Source organism: Rissa tridactyla, chromosome 6 (genome assembly GCF_028500815.1).
Source record: "Rissa tridactyla isolate bRisTri1 chromosome 6, bRisTri1.patW.cur.20221130, whole genome shotgun sequence".
Taxonomy (NCBI): Eukaryota; Metazoa; Chordata; class Aves; order Charadriiformes; family Laridae; genus Rissa; species Rissa tridactyla.
Genome location: NC_071471.1, coordinates 63,724,040 through 63,729,580, shown reverse-complemented (window position 1 = coordinate 63,729,580; position 5,541 = coordinate 63,724,040).

The window sequence follows — 5,541 nt, the reverse complement described above, 5'->3', positions numbered from 1 at the left end:
CCCGGCGGCAGGTTGGGGAATACGAAGGGCCCGTCCGCCTGGCTTCCCGGGCGGCTGCCCCAGCAGAGGGGCTCGGGCCCCGCCCCGGGGCCTTCCCGGCTGCCCGACTAATGACGGCTTCATCACAGCAAAAAGCAAATTGCCACGTTTTAATGGCTGTGCTCCGCCGTGCCCCTGCGAAAAGAAGAGCCTCAAGTTTCATGGTGACACGAGATTGTCTAGATCTAAGGGAATTTTTTCCCGTGTATAAACTTCAGTGGCATTTCCTTATCTTTCCAATTATTCAGTGTGTTGCATCTCTGCTAATTACGATGTCCTACTGTGCAGCCGCTGCATCAGGCCCAGCAGTCCGGTACATGGACTGATGATTGGCACAGTCTTGCTAATTACTCCCGGATGTGGGCTCCAATCCTGCAAAATCACACACCTGCCCAGCAGTGCATGGTGTTTAACATTCACTACCTGAAGAGATTTACATCAAAGCGACATTTTTCCAGTGCAGCTGCCTCATAATTGGCACAAAACACAGGCATGGTAACAAAACAGCCTTTTGCTTCCCGACAGGTCACTGCTTTGGTGTGATGGAGGAGCCTCTGAACAGTGCGGTGGCCCTTGCCGTGTGTCTGCGTGCTGCCGTGGGGCTGGTCTCTGCTTCCTGGGATTATGCCTGTAGCTCCTGGTTGGATACGTGGCCAAAGTTTTCTCCTGAAAATCAAACTAGCAGAATCCCATGGTTCCTCTCACGCCATCTGTTAGCTGCCTTTTTTCAAGAAGCCAGCACCACTTCCAAATCCATAATGGACCGTTATGGACAAGAGAGATACTGGAAATGTATAGGTCCTCAAGTAAATGCATGGAGAGGAGATGAGGGAGACTGTGCTGTCACCAGCAGTGAGTGGCAGTGGCACCTGAACTTCAGGACATCTAAATGTGCTTTCCTGATGATGTGTATGGGGGTTACCTAGGAAATCCAGAAGCTGTTTGCCATCTGTGACTTTCTGTATCTTGATGAAAAAGTTTATCCATTGCCATCTGGTCGCCACAGCTGGATTAGCAGACCTAGAAATGGCTTTTTTCTAAAAGTCATTGCATTGCTGTTGAAAAAGTGGTATTGTATGTGATAATGCTTGCCAGTTTTCAAGAGGTTACTAATAGATTTGTGTATGGGGAATTTCTGACTCAAACTGTTGATGAGACCTCTATTTTCTTTTCATGTCAATTGCTGGCATTCACAAAGAGAAAGGTTGATTCCTCAGTGCACTGCAATACCTTTCTTAACTACATGTTGGATTAACTGTTTTTAATGCTGTGTAAGGTGCTAGATTTTTCAGAAAATCTTGCTTGTTTTCAGTAATGAGTAAGGGAGAAATTAGATAGTGGAAGTAGAAGGAAGTACCTTGCTTCAGGGCATGGAGTGATTGCTACCTGGGGAAGGGTCAGGAAGGAAGAAATTTCTCATGTATAATATGGCACAGCTGGCCGTATGCATTACTGGGCGGGGGAAGAGCCAGCAGTGTGATACCTATAGCATCAGCATTCCTTTTCTTATCTCGGGAGACTCACTCTACTCCCTAAAAACATTAACAATGAAGCCTTTGACTGGATATTTGCATTGTAGAAAATAAGCGTTTAACTACCAAGTAAGCAGCTGCAGGATGACAATGGAGTGTGCCTTTGGGAAATTGAAAGGTAGATGGCAGGTACAAACTAGAAGGCTTGAGGCAACTAAATAGTACCTGTCTGGAATAACAACTGTGTGCTGTGTTCTGCACAACATCTGTGAAAACAAGCATGGGGCTTTGCTGAGACCTGGGATGCAGGTGTGGGGATACTTACAGGATAGAGAATTGAGGGACTCGTAAGGTGTTCCCTCCTAAATGTCAGTTGTTAGAATTTTATATATTTTGTAAAAATGTATGTATTTTTGATGGGTGGTTTTGATATGCTGCGGGGAATATGGGGGCTGTGCGATATGATTTAGCACACCACAACTTTATGAAATTCAGTAGAATAATGTGTCTCAGTCCGCTTGGTGTCTGTGTTTGGGTGGGACTTCTCTGTAATCAGGCAGGGATGATCTGTTGCACATGCCATGTTTTACGAGTGTTAAACTTGGGTCATTTTTAGGTTATAATACATGATAAATGGGAACATTTGGACAGTGGAGTTCTCATTGTGCACACATGGGCTGTGCTGTGCATGCTTTGCACACATTTCGTCAAGGTTTCAGCTTAAACTGTAGCACGTCCTCACCAGTTCTTTCTCTGCTCTTTAACAGTAATGCCCTCTTGGCCTGTTGGTTCTTTTTTCCATTTCTTTCTATTCCCTCTCTTGCTTTCTCTTGCTGTATTAGAAGCATTTACAAAATCCCTACATGCTCAAGTTTTCCCGGCACTAGCAACAAAGGGAAAGTGTGAGCACAAATCCTTTTACTCCTGAAATGTAGTGTTGTTTGTTGGTTTCCAAAACAGCAAAAATATAAGAAGCTACTGTACAAGTTTGGAAGGCAGTCCCTTAGAGGTTTTTCTTCAAGGCTTGGGAGATCCTGTTGTTGATAAATCTTTTCCATCTTTTTTTCGATATTTTTGCAAGCTGAATTTACTACGATGCTAAATTTGGTTAGCATGGAGAAGCTAGTTGAGACAAAAGGCCCTGAGCCCAGGTAGCTAATTAACCACCTGGTTCAGAGAAGGTTATGATGACGCCAATCTAGTTTGAACTTTTAAAGGCAGCTTTTAACAGCAGATAGCACCCCCAGTTTGTGTACTGAAACAGCACCTTTTTTTGGCAAACAGAGGGAAGATAGAGTTGCCATAATTTGTGCTGTCTGGCTTCCCGCTATTCATGTGGCTGGAAGGACACAGTCACGATTCAGGAGTGACAGAGAAGGTGGATCTGACTTGAATGTCCGTTAAGAGGTTACTTTGTGTAACTAATGCGTGCCTTTTAGATTCAGATTCAGGATGCAGACGTGCTTCAAGTTTTCTATGCGGTTAATTCAATGAATTTAAGGAGGTTGGAGAGGTAACAATGTTTCTTCCTACTAATTTGCACTTTCAAGGTGCTGTCTCCTTGTACTTTACAAGTAACTGCAGTACTTTTAAACCACATTGATTAAGGTTCTACTGTTAAGTAAAGCCTTTTAAGATTTTCATTGATATCAAAAAGCCTTTATGGGGCCTTACTAAAGGAGGAAAAAAGCCACAATGAGCTTTTAACTGAAGAGAAAATGTCTTGCTAAGATTTGTCAAGATAACAAACTTGTGCTGGTTTCATGATTTAATTCCTTACAAGATCAAAATGCAGTGCGTACTTTGTAATGAGACCATACAATGCTTGTTTTTCAATAAAATCTCTTTTCTGTTAGCAACTCAGTTTTAATCCAGGGTGGTGAAGAACAGACCATGCAACAGGACAGTTTTGAGGGGCTTGGAAATGGGGAAGTCTTCAGTAGACTCCAGCAGAACTGGTGCACGATGGATGTGAGGGAAGTAGGCGTCTGGGAAAGATAGTAGCTGCGTAGGGCATTGTGACTTCTTTTCTTGAACGTGCTGTTAATGTGGGAGAAGCAGGAGAACTTGGATAATGTGTTTGCTGACTTCCAGCCAAGCCGGTAATATGTGTAGCTGTGAAAAGAAACAAACAGGCCTTGTAGAACTTGAAGTGACTTTTATCTGTGAAATAAAGGGCTTCTAGCTGTCTGACAGGCCTCTTGGAAGGAACACATGGTCTCATTCTTCTCAGGGACCTCTACTATACTCTCTGGGTGTGCAGTGCATATGGGCTGTGTACAGTGATGCTCCAGGCTGGGAGTCCTGTCCCTATCATTGGTGTTCAGGTGGCTCCTGGATGAATGATGAATGATTTATCCTGTAGTTGCCAAGTCTTTATGTTTTTGTGTGGTTCAGGGAAGTCCTGCTTTCAGCATCTCTCAGAATTCATTTCAGGAGAGTGTCAAGCAATGTATTGTCCGTGCTGAGACAGGAACAGGTCATGCATCTTTTTGCTTGCCAAAGTATGAGGCAAGGGCTCTAGCATGGATTCAGTATAGAAGGAAGATGACTAGGACTATCTAGAAAATATACAATATGGTGACTCTTGGAGTGGATGAACACAAAGAAGCAGCAGCTGGTAGTGTGCCCAGTGCTAAAAAAGGAGGGGACAGTCTGGCCACCGTGACCCTAATATAGGTCACTTGCATAAACAGAATGGCAATTTGGGACAAGATGAGAAGCTGTGTGAGAAGGGAACTGGAAGACTTCCAAATTATTTTGGTTCACAGGTGTAAGCAGAGTAAATATTTTTGTGATGTAATTTAGTCAACATAAAATCGCTCCTGATCCCAAAAGGAATAGCATGAGGTAACGCAGTAGTTGTTTTAATACAAGAAATTATGTTCTGTGAACATTTTCTTCTAAAAAATGAAAATACATCTGTTTATACACTGATATTAGTTACTTACTTTGAAAGGCCTCAAGTGTTTTCAGGACTTTGTGCCATACCCATTGCTCTTCAGATTAGAGACTCTATTTTCAGCACACCAGTTGCTGACAGTACATTGTGCCAGTACATTGTCAGCATTCAGTAAAAGCAGTAATAATAAGTTAAGCAGAACTGCGTATCTCCATGGAGAGATGAATAGGAGGCTCTATAAGCATACCCAGAAGGTTTAGACAGAAATGATTTTGATTGAATTATTTGTAATTTATGGAAAAGGAAAGTGCTTAGCAATATCCCAGAACTGCTGCAGGCACGGGAAGTGGTGCAGATGCATGGACGACTGAGTAGACTTTTACTTGGATTGAGATAACTCTTAGCTGTGTCCCAGGGTTATGGAGCCCTGCAGCTGGAAGTATTATGATTAGGTGAGATCTAAGTCTCAAATCCTGACCATTTGTAGCTGATAGAATTTAATAACTTCTTTTGTTCAGAGCAGACTTCACAACCCTAGTAACTTGCTTGAATCCTGATATCAAGCATAATAATAATTCCTTATCATTATTTGACTAAGGAAATTTTATATTCTGATCTATGCCAGTCTACTCTTTGTGAACACTGTTAAATAGCTGCTTTGTTCATTCTATTCAAAAGTAAATGGTTTCTTTCTGAAGTTTTTCCTGTAGGAGATAGATGTTTGGGTTTGTACCCATCATGTTTGGAACTCTTTGAGATAAGAGGCTCTGCCCGCTTCACTGTGCGTCCTCCTATACCTGGAAATGGAGTGGTAGGTTGATGAAACGGAAAGACATGAGAAATGAGTGTACTCTGCTCTGCTGCCCGTAATATACAATGTGAAACTGATCTGGGACCGAGGGAAAAAAAATAACTTGGCTGAGACAATGATGGTGTACCTCTTCTAGATCCAACAAAAGGCCGGGAAGATCCAAACCCACCTCTGGCCTGCGTCTCTGGTGGTACCTCCTTCTAATATGAGGCTATTCCCAAACACAGAGTAGTCCTCCATGAGGTCACTTGCTGTGTATCAGGGTGAGGAGAGATTATGATAAATTGCTGTATATACTTTTCATCTTGGGCTTATGA